Source organism: Mustela erminea, chromosome 16, assembly GCF_009829155.1.
Source record: "Mustela erminea isolate mMusErm1 chromosome 16, mMusErm1.Pri, whole genome shotgun sequence".
Classification (NCBI taxonomy): Eukaryota; Metazoa; Chordata; class Mammalia; order Carnivora; family Mustelidae; genus Mustela; species Mustela erminea.
Window position 1 is genome coordinate 58,565,532 of NC_045629.1, and position 19,701 is coordinate 58,585,232.

Here is a 19,701-nt window from a genome sequence, read left to right on the forward strand (position 1 = left end):
TTTTTTCCCAATCACATAATTTTTATAGTACATAATCATAGCTGCATAATTTTTAAGGCTTTTTACTGTTGTTTTATAGCAACTTTGGTTTAGTGTAGGGAAAAAAAATAGTTTTGAAAAGAGTTTTATAAATAACTCATCCCAATGAGTAACATTTATACTTTAAGTTCTTCTTTGATACTAATGTTATGTGATAAACTGCTCTTTCTAAAAACTTGAAGAAATTCATAAAAAAAACACTTTTTAGGAGAAAGAAAAATCACTCCTAAAACTGAATTCTATGATCTTGTGGTTTCAAACCCTTAAATGTAAGGTCTAAAAAATTCTCTGACCTAATTTTATTGACAGACCAATTTTGTTTGGTGCTACACAGTGTTTTCTCTCATACACTTGGAATTTTATGCCTTAATGACATTTGCCTATTCCCCATGATTGCCTAGTATCATGTGCCTCCATTCTTTCTTCATTTATGTTAATGGTTCTGCCTTTTTCTATTTAAATGTAAACCTCTATTCTAAGTTGGAACATGAATTAGGGTATATATGAGCAAGAATACTTTTAATGAATGCTCAAGTAAAATTTGATGCAAATATAGCCTAATGATTCCATGAGTTATCCTTTCTAAATTTATCATTAGGAATATAGAAAAATATGATACACATGTGTTTTAAAAAACCCACCTCCCGGTGGAAAAAAAATCTGTAAAGTATTAAAATCTGGGGTCCCAATTTTTTATTATTTTCATTTATCATAATATCTTCATTCATTATTTGTCATTTATTACTCTAAAAACAATGCTTAAGAACTTTTTACCAAGGAAATAAACTAAACACAACAAATAGCAAAATCCAATAACAGAACCCACAACAATTTTTCACATGTTTTATATAAGAAAGTATAATGGCAAATTAACATTCAAAAACCTGTCATCAAAACAGAAAATTTATGATAGACAGATATGGCAAATTTATATCTCAAAAAAGAACTCTTGTTGAGTATGGTACTATGGAGTTTATGAGGAAAATGTGTTTTATGTGAGAATTAAATATTTAATGACATAAAAGTAAGCATTAGACAACATAGCTACATAGAATTCTAAATGCAATTAAAAATTTATTCTTTTATATACAAAATTTCTCCAAATGACAGTAGTGCAGAAGATTTCCATATGGGCATTATATATTATTTAAATCAGATTTTTATTCTTTTCACTAGAGCTATAGATAATGGTGTTATTAGAGTTCTTATAATTTTGTTTTTGATCCGAGCCTAGTATTATAATCTGAATGCTATGAAATTATCTTAATGAATATTGCCCAGATAAACATCACAAATATAATTCAAAGAGATCAAAGAGGTTATACACCTATGAACCAATGGAGTTGAAATTATAGAAATTATAGTCCATTGTATGGTATAGAATTTTCAGATTTAATTTGGGGTTAATAGGTAGTTAAATGTCCCTGTCAAAATTTAATTAATGAATATTGCCAAGGCAAATTAAGACATTTCATAGGATAAATGTTGTAATACTAGGTTCATACTAAAGACAAAATTATAAGGGCTCTGACAGCAAGGACATGTTTTAGACCTATTAGTAATACCTCTATAAAATGTGATTTTTGATAACTCAGTTCATTCAGAAAAAAGTTAGAGTGATCTTCAAAAAAGTAGTTAAATGAATCATGCTTTCTTTTTTACATGTATTTGTAATCCCATAAAGGATCACATTCATGAAATGGGATTTTTTTAATGTTCGAATAATCATATATTACAAGGTTGTGTAATCCTAATTAATATACCTTTTAAAAATTAATTTTATTTTTTTGTGTGTGTGTTCCAACATTCATTGTTTATGTATCACACCCAGTGTTCCATGCAATATGTGCCCTCCTTAATACCCACCACCAGACTCAACAAAACTCTTACCCCCTACCCTCCGAAACACTCAGTTTGTTTTTCAGAGTCCACAGTCTCTCATGGTATATATTTTTTGGTGAAATCTCCCTCTCCCTTTTCCATAAAAGAGATCATTTTGATCTCTTTCCCTTAATTTCAAATTAGGTAAAATCTCCATCACAAAGTTGTCCACAGATCTATCCCATTTGCTCCATCCTCCCTGCAATTATGTGCCTACGACCTCATTCTTGCATGAATTATTGACCCAGACTGTTTGTTTCAGTCTGTTCTCTACCTTGCCGTGAAAGTGATCTATTTAAAACACATTTGATTATGTAACTCTCTGCTGCAAAGCTTGTTGTGGCTGAATATTTGTTATAGTTCCTAGTTTAAGGTTCTTAGCATGGTATTAAAAATTCTGGGTCATCTTGCCATTATTTCTCACTCCCATCATTTGCCAGATAACTTCTTCTGTCCATGTTATATCAACCTGAAATGTTCTTTCACTTCATCCAGCATATTTCTCTCGATCCTTCAAAAATCTTCTCTGACCCATCTCTTTAGAAATCTTTTCTTGATTTTAACACTTAGTCTGTGTTATATAGCTCTCTTCTATGTTTCAGTTGTGATTTTGTTAGCCTGCCAAATATAACTTATTTAAAACCCTCTATTAATATTTTGTGTATCATTAAATGTAGGTATTATGTATAAATCCTAAAAATCAGCATGATGCCTATAATATGGGAAGTGAATCAAAACTGTTAAAATTTAAATGAGTTTTTCTTTTGGTGCATAATACCACAATAGCACAGACATAATTAGGAAAGGGAAACAATTACATAATCAAATCTGGACCGATGTGATGATTTTTATGAGTTTTATCCTTTTACTTTTGAAGAATGTGAATTGTAGTATATGACAATAAACTACAGCTGTGAATTTCAACTCCATTGGTTCCTGGATGCATGATCCATCTGAATGACAAGTTCTTCATCTGTAAAAATGATTTTTCAAAAGTACTTATTATAGAGGTTTATTATAGTAGGGATTAATTTAATGTACATGAGATGCCTGGCAGAGATTTTAACACATAATGAAGATATACTAAATATGTTTTAAAAAATGGGTATTGGAGTGTGACTTTGAATTTAGATCGATTAACCTTTAACCAATCTGGTAAATTACTTAATCTCTAAAGTCTCAGATTCACCAATGGCAAAAGGATAAGACTATTGTGAATATTAAATAAACCCATCCATTCAGTGTCCCTGGAACATTGCAAATAACATTTAGTACTTGTTAATTATTGTTATTAGAATAGATACTTAGCGAAAGATTGTTCTTTGAGTCCTTCTTCCTACTCGTGCCTCAGCTTAAGCATTAAAAAAATAGGTATTTTGACAATGGCTGCAATAACAAACTATTAAGAATTTTAGTATGCGAATTTTAGGACAAAGAAACCATTAAAAACATTTTTAAATACTGAAGATAAAGATAAAATTTTTTCATCCTTCATGGGACTTTTTTCCTTTGCATCACTTATTCTTTTCCAGCTTTATTGAGATATGATTATATTACATTATATACATTACATTATAATTATATATACAACTGTTTAATTATATATAGCATTGTGAAAGTATAAGGTTATACAAAGTGATGATTTGGTATAGGGATATATTGAGGAATGTCTACCACAATAAGGTTAGTTAATATAGCCTTTAACTCACATAATTATGATTTTTATTGTTGCTATAATGAAAACATTTAAGCCCTACTCACTAGGGATCTTTGAAGGATACAAAACAGTATTGTTAACTATAGTCTTCATGTTGTATTTTAAATTTCCAGAAGTTATCATCTTTTAATTGGTAGTTTGTACCATTTGAACATCTATCTCATTTACCCCTCTCTCCCCAATTTCTGGTAACCACCAGCTTTTTTAGATTCTACATGTATGTGAAATCATACAGTATTTCTTATTCTGACTTATATTATCATTTGGTATAATGCCCTACAGTTTCATCTATGTTGTCACAAGTGGCAAGATTTCCTTCTTTTTTTGGCTGCATAATACATTGTTAAATGTATTTACTACATTTTCTCTATCCATTCATCCATCAATGGACAGATTGTTTCCATATGCTGACTGTGTGAATAATACTGTAGTAACCATGGAAGTACAGCTATCTCTTGGAGAAACTGATTTTATTTCATTTGGATACATAACCAGAAGTGACCCTACTGGATCATATGGTAGTTCTGTTTTTTTTTTTTTCTCCCATGAAATCTCCATACTCTTTTTAATGACTTATCAATTTACATTTTAACAGTGTACAAAGTTTCCCTTTTCTCAGCATTCTCACTAACACTAATCTTTGGACTTTTTGATAATAGCTATCCTAATATGAAATGGTACTTCTTCTTTGATTTGTATTTCCTTGATAGAGGTGTTGAATATCTACTCATAGACCCTTTTTTTATTGGCCATTTGTATGTCTTTGAGGATGTGTATTCATGTCATTTGCCCATTTTAAAATCATTTTTTCTGTTGAGTTATATGAGTTATATGAGATTTTGGTTATGAACCCTTTATCAAATATATGGTTTGCAAATATTTTCTCCCATTCCATAGGTTAGCTTTTTATTTTGTTGATGGTTTTCTTTGCTGTGAAGAAGCTTTAGTTTGAGATAGTCCCATTTATTTATTTTTGCTTTTGTTACCTGTATTTTTGGCAACATATTTAAAAAAAGACATCATCCAGTCCAATGTTAGGGAGTTTTTACATAGGTCTTCTTTTAAAAGTTTTATAGTTTCAGGTCTTACATTTAAGTCTTTAATCCATTTCACAACATAGGTCTTCTTTTAAAAGTTTTATAGTTTCAGGTCTTACATTTAAGTCTTTAATCCATTTCACAACTGGTATTTGTTGTTGGGAATAATGTAAGATAGGGCTCCAGCTTAATTTTTTTCATGTATATCCAGATTCTCAACAGTATTTATTGAAGAGACTATCCCTTCTTCATTACAGGCTCTTGGCACCCTGTCAGACTAGTTGAGTGTATATGTGTGGATTTATTTCTTGTCTTTCTATTCTGTCCTTGGTCTCTGTGCCTGTTTTTGTGCCAGAACAGTTTTATAATGTTCTGATTACAGTAGTTTTGCAATATGTTAGAAATCAGTAAGCATAGTGTCTCTAGCTTTCCTTTTCTTACTCAATATCACTTTGGCTATTTGGGATCTTTTGTGGTTTCAGATGAAGTTTAGAATGTTTTTCTATTTCTGTGAAAAATGCCATTGGAATTTTAATAGGGTTTGCATTAAATATATAGATCACTTTGTGTCATAAAGACTTTAAAAATATTTCTTCCTGTCTAAGGCATGGGATATCTTTCCATTTACTTGTGTCCTCAATATTTTTTTAATCAAAATATTGTATTCAATGTACATATATTTAACCTCCTTGCTTAATTAATTCCTAAATTTTCTATTGTTCTTGATCCTATTGAGTGGTTCTCTTGATTCCTCTTTCAGATAGCTCACTGTTATTGTATAGAATACAATATGTACATATAAAACCTTACAGAATCCACAAAAAATGTTAAACAAATTCAGTAAGGTTTTAGGATACAAAAATCAATATACCAAAATAAGCTGTATTCTATACAATAACAGTGAGCTATCTGATATATATATATATAGAGAGAGAGAGAGTCATAAATCATGTCATTTATAAACAAATAATTTTCTCTCTGACTTGGATGCCACTTTTTTTCTTTTTTTCTGACTCATAGCTCTGCCTAAAACTATGCTTAGTAAAAGTGGTGTAAGTGGGCATCCTTGTCTTGTTCCTGATCTTTGAGGAAAATCTTTTAGCTATGGGCTTGTCATATACAGCCTTTAGCATGTTGTGATACGTTCTACGTTATATGTTGCAAAGTTTTATCATGAAAGAATGTTGAACTTTGTCAAATGCTTATTTTGCATCTATTGAAGTGATAAGATTTTTCTGCATTTGGTTAATGTGGCATATCACATTTGCTGTTTTGTATATATTGAATCTTCCTTTTATCCCAGTGATGAATCCCATTTGATCAGGGCACATGATCCTTGTAATGTGCTCTAGGATTCAGTTGGCTAGTATTTTGTTGAATATATATATACCTAAGATAATTAAGAATATTGGTCTGTAATTTTCTTAAACTGTCTTTTACTGGCTTTTATATGAGGGCAATACTAGCCTTATAAATCAATTTAGAAAAGAGTGTGTTCTTCTCAACTTTTTGAGACAGTTTTCTAAAGATTGGTATTAATTCTTCCTTAAATGTTGCTAGAATTCACCAGTAAAGCCATCTTGTTCTGGGTTCCATGTTATCAAATTTTTGGCATATAGATATTCATAGTCTTTTGATACTACTTGTGTTTCTGTGGTATCTGTTGTAATGTCTTCTCTTTCATTTCTAATTTTTTTTTAAGATTTATGTTAGAGAAAGAGCAAGCAAGTAGGGAGAGGGGCAGAGGGGAGGGAGAGGGACAAGCTCACTCTGTGCAGAATGCAAAGCCCAACAGAGGGCTCAATCTCAGGACCCTGAGATCATGACCTGAGTCAAAATCAAGAATCAAATGCCCAGTGAACTGAGCCATCTGGGCACCCCTAATTTCTGATTTTATTGGACTCTTCACTACTTTTTCTTCATCTAGCTGAGGGCTTGTCAATTTTATTTTAAAAAAAACTACTTTTAATTTCATTGATCTTTTCTGTTGTCTTTCTTATCTCTTATTTATGCTCTAGTCTTTATTGACTTCCTTATTTTTTTTCCCTTCCTTATTCTTAAATTTGGATTAGTTTGTTCACCTTCTTAGAATTCCTTGTATATGAAGTTAGATCATTTGTGATTTTTTTTTTTTTTATGTATAACCAACATGCAGTGTGATATTAGTTTCAGGGTACAGCATAATGATTCAACAATTCTATGCTAATGTAAGTATTTATTACCATGGATTTTCCACTGAAAACTGTCCTTGGTTCATCCCATAGGTTTTATTAGGTTGTGTGTCTATTTCTTTGTGTTAAGATATATTTTAGATTTCTCTTTTGATTTACTCTTTGATCCACTGGTTATTTAGAAATGGCTTTAATTTCCACATATTTAATTTTTCATCTTTTCTAATGTTACTGAGATTTCTCATTTTATACCATTGTGATCAAATAAGACACTTGATATGATTTCAGCTTTGAATTTGGTAAGACTTGTTTTTGTGATAACATATGATCTCTCCTGGAGAACATTTTCTGTACACATGACAAAAATAAGTATTTTGGTGCTATAGGATATTCTATATATGTCTGTCAGCTCCATTTGGTCTAATATATAGTTTGATTCCATTATTTTTTTACTGATTTCATCTCTACATCATCTCTGCAATGTTGAAAGGGGCGTGTTGAAGTCTCTTGCTATCTATTTCTGTCTTTGGGTCTGTTAATTGCTTACTATATTTAGATGTTCCAATGTTGGGCATATATACATATTTATAATGGTTATATTCTCTTAATGAATCGACCCCATTTTCCTGATATAATGGCCTCCTTTATTTCTTGTTATAGGTTTTGATTCAGTCTGTATTCTCTGATTTAAATATAACTACTCTTGCTCTTTTATTGTTATTTGAAGGGAATATCTTTCATTATTCTTTCATTTTCACTGAGTGTCCTTTACATGAGTTCCTTATAGACAGCATACCATTGGATCTTTTTTTTTTCTTTAAATTTATTCAGCCATTCTGTGTCTTTTCACTGGATAATTTAATCCATTTACATTTGGAGTAATTTTTGATGGATAAAGACTTATACCAATTTAATTTTTTTCAGATTGTACTGTAGTTACTTTGTATCTTTTTCTGTCAATGTGAAGTGATTTTTTTTATAGTGGTATGCTTTTTTTTTTTGTCTTTTGTGTAACTACTATAGGTTTTGCTCTGTAATTTTCATAAGGCTTAAAGACATAACAGTTCATTTCAAGCTGAAAATCATATATAAAAGCTCTATACATTTATTTGCCTCCGTTTTGTTTTGTTTTGTTTTTTAAGATTTATTTATTTATTTTGAAAGGGAGAGGGAGAGAGAATTTCCAGCAGATTCCCTGCTGAGCACAGAGCCTGATGCAAGGCTCCATCTCACAACCCTGAGATCATGACCTGAACTGAAACCAAGAGCCAGATGCTTAACCAACTGAGCCACCCAGGCACCCCATCCTGTTTCATTTTTCATGTCATAACTTAGATCTTTTTTTCATTATTGAAATATATTGATTTAGAACACCACATTAGGTTCAGGTATACAAAATTATAATTTAAAAAAAACTCTATATATTATGCTGTATTTAACACAAGTATAGCTACAATCACCCTACAAAATTATTACATGATTGACTTCTCTATTCTGTCCCTTTCATCCTCATAACTTGTAACTAAAAGCCTGTACCTTCCACTCCTATTCACCATTTTTTACATATCCACCAACTTCCCTCCCATCTGGCAATGAATATTTTTTCTGTATTTATGGGGCTGTCTCTGCCTTTTTTTTGTTTGTTCATTTGTTTTATTTTTTAAATTCCACATATAAATGAAATCATATGGTCTTTGTCTTTTTTTGTCTGACTTATTTTACTTAACATGATACCCTGTAGGTCCATCCACCTTGTTGCAAATGACAAGATCTCATTTTTTTTTTTAAACAACTGAGTAATATTCCATTTGTGTGTGTGTGTATACCTATCAATGGACACTTGATTGCTTCCATATCTTGGCTATTGTAGATAATTCTGTAATAAACATAAGGGTGCATATATCTTTTTGAATTAGTATTTTTGTTTCTTTGTGTAAATAACCAGTAGTAAAGGACAACTTTGCTGGATAAACTATTCTTAGTTGGCAGTTTATTTTTCTTTCATCACTCTGAATACATTATCCTATTCTCTCCTGTGCTGGCAAGGTTTCTGCTGAGAAATCCTCTGGTAGCCTTATTGGTATTTCCTTGTATGTGATTTATTTTTGCCCTTCCTGCTTTCAAAATACTTTCTTGAGTTTTGATATTAAAAGGTTTGATTGTAAGGTACCTTGGTGAAAATCTCTGGTTCAGCCTGGGGATTTTTGAGTTTCATGAACTTGGATGTCCATAATTCTCCTCAGAATTAACAAGTTTTTAGCCATTATTTTTTTGAACTGGATTTCTGCCCTTTGTTTTTTCTCCTCTTTCTTTATACTCCCATAATGTGTGTATATGCATTCCTGGTAGTGTTCCACAGATCCCCTAAGTGTTAATTTTTTTTTTTCATTATTTCATTAACTTCTAGTTAATTTTAGGAGATTTGTTTTCAAGTTTGCAGATTCTTATTTCTGCTTCATGAAATATGTTGTTAAAGCTCTTTAACACAACAAATGAAATGAAAAGATGTAGTATTCTTCTCTAAAGTTTCCTTTTGGTTCTATTTTATGATTCCCAACTCTTTGTTGGACTTCTCATTTTGTTCATGTATCGTTTTACTGAGTTCATTGAGTTGTCTATATTCTCCTGAATCTCTCTGAGCTTCCTTAAAATTGTTTTGAATTCTTTTTCATGTAAACTTGTATCTTTTTTATTCTTTGAGGTCAGTTTTCTAAAAATTATTTTATTTCTTTGGTAGTGTCATATTTTTTCATGTTCCCAGTGGCTTAGAGTTGATATGGCTGATACTGAGGAAGTAGTCCCATCTTCTACCCTTTTTGAACTTGTAGATTGATTTTCACCTACAGAGGCACTGTCTGGATGGGATGTACATCATGGGGAAGGTAAATGGTGTAGTCACTCAGTTCCTTCATTTGTGGTCACTACTGGTGTTCTTGGTGACCAAGGATGCAGGTGTCTGTAGTAGTATGATGGCATGGCCTTTTGGGGATCATTGTTGGTAAAGGCTGCTTGGGTCCATCGAGTCTCTATTTTGCCTGGGGAGGGGTTTTCTTGCTCAGAGGATTCCTCTAGATGTGTGGTTGGTGCACTAGTATTCAGCAATAGCAGAACCAGGATCCTGGGATCAGGACTATGCAGAACTTCTAAGGCACCAGGGGCACAGGCACAGTTGCTGAATCAGTGGTGTAAGTGTCTCAGGAGTAGGCATGAGCAGATAGCCCATGGAAACAAGGTCTATGTCTTTCAGGTCCCCTGCTGTGACTTGGGCCCAGATAGTGTAGAGGCAGCAAAAATGATACAGTAGAATGAGTCCAGAAGAACAGGGTGTAGCAAAGTCCTGTTCTCATATTACTGTCTAATTGTATGATTGTTGTGGCCAAGTTAAGTTTTAATATACAGGCCTTCTTTATTTGAAGAACAAAGAATGCTATAATTTTAATATGCCTACAATGACACACCACATTAAACATTAAATAGTGGAAATTAAAACTATCTTCAGTAAAACATTACTGTCATAGCCCCACTGTTTTTGTTTTAACCTAAACTTTCTATTTATCCTAAAATAGTTGAAACTTCAGAGCAATTATAGTGAAGATTTTTAAAAATTCCTTTAAGATAGTCTCTATATTTCTGGGAAATGTAAGGGTGTGATCAAGGGTGCCTTCAGTGGCAGAGGCAAATTGATGAATCTTATTTCAATCATGAATAAAGGAACAAAGTAATAACAATCTAAAGAAATACTCTCTTTGGAGAAGTGGTAAAGTACTTCAAAATTCTAAAATCAAGTTTTACCTTACCACTAACAGACTTAAGATCTTATAAACACTTTCTTCTCTAGCTTTTGTGCTATCTTTGTTGCAGCTTTAGACTATCCAAACTCTTTCATTACTTGTGATTCCAATACAGTAGAAATTGTAACAGTTTCTGTGGAAACCATATTTTAAAACCAATAAGCAATAATATACTTTAACCATACATAAGAAAAGTAGTAAATTTTTTATTAGTAAATCTTTTTGAACTCTCATAATTTACTTCTTCCTGCTGGTTCTTAGTTGTGTGTGTGTTTTTTTTTTTTTTTTTTTTTTTTTTTTTTTTTTTTTTACTTTGGCATAAAAAACTTGTTTCCCTCTTTTTATATTGCCCTTTAACTTTCAGTGAATAATATTCTCTTAGCTTTATTATCTACTCCTAGATCTCCCCTCTGATTTAGCTCCAATATCTAACATTTATTCTGTTAAATGGCTCTAAACTACCTAAGTGAGGGAACACAGTAGTTCTTTGGGTCCATAACACATCTTTTATGCTAAAATGGGGCTAAACCCTTTACCCAGATAGCGTTACAACTTGGTTTTAAAAGCACTTAAATCTGGTCCCTTTCAAACACTTTTTAAGAAATTCTGCCTTGGATTATGTGCTTATAACAAAGAGGCATGATTTCAAGTGCACCCTGTGGAAAGATGCTTAGCTCAAAACTGTTTAATCATTGAGCTTTCAGTAAGTTTTTGTTTGTTTTGTTTTGCTACTGAAGGGCACTGTCTCCTTGTGGGTGGCTGCTGACTGATCAGGGTGTTAGTTGCTGAAGGTGCTGGGGTGGCTGTTCAATTTCCTAAAATAAGACAGCGATGAAGTTAGCCACATCAATTGATTCTTTCATGAATGTTTTCTCTGTAGTGTGTGATGTTATTTGATAGCATTTTAGCCACATTAGAACTTCTTCCAAAATTGGAGTCCATCCTCTCAAACCCTGCTGCTGCTTTGTCAACTAAGTTTATGTAATATTCAACAATCTTCACAGTATCTTCACCATGAATAGATTTCCTCTCAAAAAAACCCACTTTGCTCATCTGGAAGAAGCAACTCCTCATCTGTTAAAGTTTTATCCTGAGATTGTAGGAACTCAGTCACATTTTTAGGATCCACTTCTAATTCTACTTCTCTTGTTATTTCCACATCTATAGTTACTTCCCCCACTGGAGTCTTGAACCCCTCAACATCATCCATGAAGGTTAAAATTAACCTTCTCCTAGGTCCTGTTTATATTCATATTTTGACTACTTTCCATGAATCATGAATGCTCTTAATGGCATCCAGAATAGTGACTCTTTTCCAGAAGACTTACAATTTATTTTTCTCAGATCCATCAGAGGAATCATTCTCTATGGAAGCTATAGCCTTATGAAATGTACTCCTTAAACAGACTTGAAAGTCAAAATTACTCTTTGATCCATGGGCTGCGGCTGGATGTTCTTTTAGCAGACATGAAAACATTAATCTCATTGGTCATCTCAATCAGAGCTCTTGGCGACCAGGTGCATTGTCAATGAGCGCAAGTATTTTGAAAGGAATCTTATTCTCATGAGCAATAGGACTCAACATTGGGCTTAAAATAGTCAGTCATGTTGTAAACATATGTATTGCCATCCAGGTTTTGTTTTTCTACTTGTAGGACACAGAGTAGATTTAACACAATTCTTAAGGGCTCTGGGATTTTCAAGGTGGTACATGAGCATTAGCTTCAACTTAGAGTCACCAGCTATTTAGACCCTAACAAGAGAGTCAGCCTGTCCTTTGAAGCCAGGCATTCACTTCTCTCTAGCTAAGGTCCTAGATGACATCATTTTTCAATATATGGTGGTTTCATGTACATTGAAAGTTTGTCTAGCCTTGCCACCTTCATTAATCTTAGCTAGATGATCTTCTCAACAACTTGCTGCAGCACCTTGAACTATTATGTTATGGAGACAGTTTTTTATTTTTTATTATTTTATTATTTTTTTGACAGAGCATAAGCAGGGACAACAGCAGGCAGAGGGAGAAGCAGGCTCCCCTCAAACAGGGAGCCCAGTGCAGAACTCGATCCAAGGACTCTGGACTCATGACCTGAGCTGAGGGCAGATGCTTAACTGACTGAGCCACCCAGGCACCCTTCTTTCCTTAACCCTCATGAACTCAACTTTACTTCTGCAGTTTTCTCACCTTTCTCAACCTGCATAGAACTGAAGAGAGTTAGGGCCTTGCTAAGGATGAATTTGGCTTAAGGGAATGTTGTGCCTAGTTTGATCTTCTATTCAGACCACTTCAACTTTTTCTATACTAGCCATAAGGTTGCATTATTTTCTCATCATTTGTTTGTTCACTGGAGTAGCACTTTTAATTCCCCTCAAGAACTTTTCCTTTTGCAACTTGGCAAACTGGGGCAAGAGGCCTACCTTTCAGCCTATCTCAGCTTTTGACAAACCTTCTTCACCAAATTTAATCATTGTAGCTTTTGTTTTAAATTAGAGAGGGGTGCCTTGGTGGCTCAGTCAGTGTCTTTGGCTCAGGTCATGATCCGAAGGTCATGGGATAGAGCCCTGAGATGGGGCTCCTGCTCAGTGGGGAGCCCCTGCTTATTATTTAAGATAAATAAAATCTCAGATAAAGTGAGATATGTCTGACTTTTGTTTACTTGAACACTGAGAGCCCATTATAGAGTTATTAATTAATATTATTGTGTCTCCGAGAATAGGGAGAACTGAGGGGTGAGAGAGAGAAGCAGGAAAATGGCAAGTCAGTGGAGGAATTAGAACACACACATTTTTTAGTTCACCATCTTATATGGGCATGCTTGGTGGTACCCTAAAATAATCACAACAGTAACATCACTGGCCACAGTTCATCATGACAAATAGAATGATGAAAAAGTGTTAAATATTCCAAGAATTACCAAAATGTGACAAAGTGAGGAAAATGGTATCAGTAGACTTGCTTGATAGAGGATTGCCACAAATTTCTGATTTGTATAAAAAAATGCAGTATCTACAAAGCTCAATGAAGTGAGATATGTCTATCTTTTCCTAAATATCACCTCTTCTGTCAAATGTTTCTTACATCTCAAGACACCTGAGGTCTCTGGATGAAACTTCATAGCCATTAGTACCTTTCTTATAGGACTTAGAATGAACTCTCATTGAAGAGAGTAATTTCATTTAACTATTCAAGCCCAAGAATCTATTGCTAAAAAAACTGGAAAATTGCTTGCTAAAATGAATTAAAATTATTAAAGTCAATGCTTGCTTTCAGTTATAGCTTGCAAATGATACTAAAATTAACATATGAGTTATTCTAAGTTTATAATCAGTCTCAAGCTGATAGAAGATCTGGGAAAAAATTTTAAATAGAATCCTTGCTCTAAACATACAGAAGTGCTTCCAGGATACTAGAAAAAGCATGTTGAAATATACATGACCAGTTTTGCTGTTTTTGCCTCATGTAATCAACTACCACAGGTGTTTCCTTGTGCTGTATGAATTGCTTAACTTAAACACATAACAATGACAGTTATTCTTGTGCTTTGTGATATATTTATAAAAAGGTATAAAGTACAGTCAGAATATTAAAATTATACTTTCTAATGGATTTTGTTAGCCTGGATTGCAAATGTCATAGCATTCAACAAAAATGTAATGTATATACCACATAACTTAGTTGTTTTATATGTGCAATGCCATTAACTAGTTTCGATCCATTTTTTCATGACCTTGATGTGTCAGCTGAAGAGGTGAGCTCATCTCAAACATCTTATCAAGGAGATACTGACTAGTTAGCTTAAAGAACTGCACATTCCTGACAGCCTATTGATGATTTCAAGGGCCACCCCTAATGTCCCTGTTAGCTTTCTGCCTGATTGCTTTCAACAAAACCAAGAAAATTAATATTTCCAACTTATCAAAAGGCGTAATATATACCCACTTTCTTCATGGTTTTCCATCTGAAATGATGCCCTTCCCTGGCAATCCCAGCCAATGATTAAGCATATCAGGGATACTAGAACTCTCCGTCTACCATGCAGCTTCTTTACCAGTTAATCTTCAATTTAAAGCTCTCCAATAGGGTTGTCCAGGACTTATTTGTATTGTTATCCTAGGTTCTCCCTAACCAATTCCACTTTATCCTCCCTTTGTGTTTCACAGGCATAATCCTGCAGTAGACCTCTTGCATTCATAATTGTGTCAGCATTTACTGTTGTGGAGGATAGAACACAACAGTCTCAGAAGTGGGATTTGAGGACCGCATCACTTACCACTTTGCCGACAAAACCCTCATTACAGGGAGTTTGTGAGACACGGGTAATCCTTAGCACAAAGTGGTGCCTCAGTTGCTTTAATTCTCACTGATGGTGACTTAGCAACTTGAGAGAATGTTTTGGTAAAGGGTAGTACCCTGGTCATTGCAGCGTTTTAGTAATTTGAGAGATTTAAGGGAAATCATACATGCTAAGACAATGAAATTGACTAGTTATTAATAGTGTGGATGCCTGATGAAGTGGTAATGAAAAGCAGAGGGAAATTTTTTTTTAAGATTTTTATTTATTTATTTAACAGAGAGAGATCACAAGGAGGCAGAGAGACAGGCAGAGAGACATTGGAAGAAGCAGGCTCCCCACTGAGCAGAGAGCCCGATGCGGGGCTCAATCCCAGAACCCTGGGATCATGACCTGAGCCGAAGGCAGAGGCTTTAACCCACTGAGCTACCCAGGTGCCCCAGAGGGAAATATTTAAAGAATGGAAAACTAAGAGTAAAGACTCCCTAGCAACTTATAAAGTAGCCATTATTAATTCCCAAAGAAGAGTGGACAAACCAAAGACAATTACATGCTCAACTGAGGCAAATCTGCTCTATCAATATTTTTTGGAAAAACTGACTCTAAAGCATGGGGCAGGGAATCTAGTGCACATCCCTTAGGATTTAGGCTCCCCAGACTCTTCTGAAACTTCAGAGTCTGAACAGCTGACCTCCCTTTTAAAAGATAGCATTCTCCTGAGCCTAAGAAAACATCACAACTCAAGGGACACTCCAGAAGCCTCTCCCCTGAAAGTCAGTAGGAGACCCATCAGGACTTGCCTTATCACCTCTCTGGCTGCCAGACAGATAACAAAGTTAAGTGCCAGTATAATTCAAGCAACAACACCCGGATCTGATTAAGAAGGTAGCTATGTACCTCAGAAATTGAGACTAGTTTTTGAGGGTGCTTAACCAAAAAAGCTGGAACATAGGACCAGATAAGGAAGAGATTATTCACATGAGCTCACATACTTAACACAAAGCTCAACATCCCGACAAGTGTCTTAGAGCATGACTCAGACTCTCTAATAGAGTGGCTTCTAGAAACCTGGAGAAAGTGTGGCTCATTTTGAGTGGAGCTGAAAGGTCAGATTTGCCAACACAAATGGTAGAGAAAGAGATTAGAATGCTCAGAGAATTGGACATGCTGGGATGGATGTATTTTATAAGGCCAGAGATGTCACCAGAGGATCATGTTACCTAAGATAGAGATAACATACTCTTCACAGAGACTATCCACAGAGGTGGATACTGATGAGAGGAACACCGAGAAGTTCCATGGTGGCTTTCCTCTGCAAGCCGGGCTCATAGTAGGAAAGACTGTTAATGAGTTTGGCTCACTGGTAACAATGGGGATGATAGGGCCCCAAAGCAATGTTTGTTTGGTAGGTGGAAACAAACGCCAGAAGCCAAGAGCTCTTCATGTCAAAATGGCAGCAAAAAGGGCTTGACATATAGATCCTACCTAGTAGGCCTATCCAGGAACTTACATAAACCAAGTATCTGATCAGGAAGCCCACTTTATAACAAAGAAACCATAGGAGTAGGCCCATGACCGTGGAATCCACTGGTTTTACTACATATCATACTATCCAGAAGCAACTGACCTGAGAAAGCTGTGGATGGCTTAGTGCATGTGCAGCTGTTGCAGTACCTTATTAGGGACAGTATCTTCCAAGATGAGGTGTCCACACTGAATACAGAACTCAATAAGGCCTTGTGTCCTTAGTAGGAAGATGCATGTGTCTGAGACCAAGATGTGGAAAAATGAGTGTCCTGGTTATTTTCTGTGACCCACTGGAACGTTTAGGCTTCCCATCCTCATGCCTCTGAGATTACAAGGGTAGTGGTCCTACTTCCAAAATTGAATGAACCTTCTCTAGCCAAGCAATGTACAAAGATTCATTGAGTGTTAAGATACAGGTGTTTCCTGGGCATTTTTTTCTTTCTAGGTATCTAGAGACATGAGGAGTCACCATGTAAGTAGGGATGATTCACCCTGATCTGCAGAAGGAGCAATTGTTTACTTGCTCTTAAACAATGGAGGTAAGAAGGATTATGTGTGGAACTCAAGCAGCCCCCTGGGAACCTATTGTTATCTTTCTTTCTCACCTGTGTATACCAAGTGTAAGTGCAGAAACTCCAGTGTGACAAGAGAATAATTTCTAGGAGCCCAGATCCCCTTAGGAATGGGGATTTGAATTACTTCACCAGGGAAGCCACTGAAACAGTATGAATGACCACCTAAGGGAAAAGGAAATTTAGAATGTTAGTGAAGGGGAGGTCTGGTTAGAAGTACTTGTGACAGCCCAGGCTTCCCTGCAGTGGTGTTAGAGCTTATCCCACTACCTACCTTCATAAATTCCCCCTCAGGAATTTGGAGTAGTTGCTGTCAAAACAGGTTACCAGGGAAGGGTTTTGCTAAGCATGGAGGTATGCTGGTGCAGATATCATCAGTTGCTGGACAGATCAGCTAGTTACTTAGCCTGTTAGATATACTGGAGTCTGGACACTTTGCCTAATGCAGGGCTCCTCTACTAGGCGATCTTTGCTCTGAAACTCCCATTAAGTCACTGAGAATATGTCATGTCTGCATCATGATCTTTGCCTCAATAGACATGTTACACTTCTAACTCCATCTCAGTGTCTATTTCCCAGAGGACCCAGTGAACACAATTGCTGTGTTAATGATAGTCTCAATAGATTTTAATTTTATAAATTCCCAGGACCTTTCATAAACTTGTCTCACACACAGTCCTCACTTAGTATCTAGAGCTAATATAGATATAATTACTTTATCCACCTCCACTACATCTTGTCAGGAAGGAGATTTAATAGATACCTAATTTTGATAAACCTTACATCTCTGTGGTCTTGAACTTATAAGACTAAAATTCTCTTTTTTAGTCAGTGTGCTACAAAAACAAGTAGCTTTTATGCTTCACAGAACACACAATTTATTCCAACGTATTATTCAGTAAGACTATGAAATGTAATTCTTCACCACCATTCATAACTAGTATTAATGACTACAGAACAATGTTAGTGAAAAGCAGGAGTAGGCGTTTCAAGGATATGGGAATATGATTTATATAAAAAGTGCTTTAAAAACTGGCTGAATACAATTTCTTATTCTGGGTAATTAAAGTGGGTGATTTTTCTTTCTAATCCTTCTATTGTATTGCTTCATTTTGTTAATTCAGAAAAGACTCATTATTTTTGTTGAACTAAGGAAAAAAATAAACCCCTTGAACCCCCTTCCCTCCAACAAAACAAAACAAAACAAAACACAGTTCTTGGAATCCTTTGAGGTCAGTTAATATGTGATCCTAAGAGTTATATTTAGCCATTATATACATACACACATGCAGCCTTAAAATTATAAAATATACTCTTCCTTAAAGATAAATTAAAAAAAATTGGCAGGGTAGAAATTGGCTACTGAGAGAAAAGATGCTGTAGGTTGTTAAATGCAATAGAGTGATGAAAGCTCATATGAACAAATTCGAATGTATAAGTTAAAGAAGTTACTGTTAAAAAAAAGCTACTGTTAAAAAAAAAATGGTTAAAATACCTACTTACATATGAGTTTCCTAAAATAAAATATTGAATCTTTGTCAGAATTTATTGTAGAAATTGGAATACAATATGTGTTTAAAATACATTGTAGGTTTAAGGAAAAGATTACCTCTACTTGAATGCAATGTAGGCACTAAACAGTATAAACTGCTTCTTAAATAATAGGATTGAATTAACTACTGTAATAACACTGTTTTGCCCACAAACATATATGGACTGAGGGTTTTGGAGGAGAATGCCATGACTATGGAAAGAGGAGAAAATAAGTTTAAAAAAAATCAAATATTCTAAGAAAAGTAGAAATCAGAGGTATGCATATTAATGTGAATATAGAGAAATCAATTCAATTCAACATACAATTAGAATATCAGCAAAAGTACTCTACTGAATCTGTTCTAGAAATACTCATTAGAAAGAAAAAATCAAGAATAGCTTCTTCTGGGGTTCCTGGGTGGCTCAGTGGATTAAAGACTCTGCCTTCAGCTCAGGTCATGATCCTGGGGTCCTGGGATCGAGCCCCACATCGGGCTCTCTGCTCAACAGGGAGCCTGCTTCCTCCTCCTCTCTCTCTCTGCCTGCCTCTCTGCCTACTTGTGATCTCTGTCAAATAAATAAATAAAATCTTTAAAAAAAAAAAAAAAAGAATAGCTTCTTCTGAAAGAAATACAACATCAGACCTCTTTGCCCTGAGGTATCTGCCTTTAATTATTTCCTCGGTACATTCTTCTAGTTTAACTTTAGTATTTATTTTCTTTCATTTTTCTTCCCATTTCAAATACATTTCTTCTTACTTATTATGTAATATATAGTCTTATATTTTCATATCCTTTCAGACAAACTTTCTCTGTCACTAGATTCTTGTCAATAGGTACTTTGAAGTTTGAGTGGCTCTGTTCATTGAGTGGGTCTGTTATTGTGGTTTCTTAAAAAGGTCATTCCAAGTTCACCAGAATTACATTTTTGGCATTTACAATTTTTCTTGGCATGAACGTGAGGATGACTAAAAAGTCAATATTAGAACTTAATATTTTTAAAAAGCTGAGCATTTTAGTACATATATTCAGATGTCCATCTTAATCCTGAAAATAATGTCTTATGATCATGCTATTGAGTTAGAGAAACTTAAAAGGTTAAGATTTAATATATTTTCCAAAAGCATATAGATGGTATAATA

General features: G+C 34.4%; 1 long non-coding RNA gene across 1 annotated transcript in view; it reads left to right on the forward strand.

Moving 5' to 3' along the window:
* LOC116575185 overlaps positions 1 to 19,701 on the forward strand; it is a 65,557-nt gene that overhangs the window by 22,419 nt on the left and 23,437 nt on the right. The window contains exons 2-3 of the long non-coding RNA XR_004279641.1: positions 14,798 to 14,953; positions 16,901 to 16,994. This is a non-coding gene — a long non-coding RNA (uncharacterized LOC116575185). The remainder of the gene's footprint in view (positions 1 to 14,797; positions 14,954 to 16,900; positions 16,995 to 19,701) is intronic.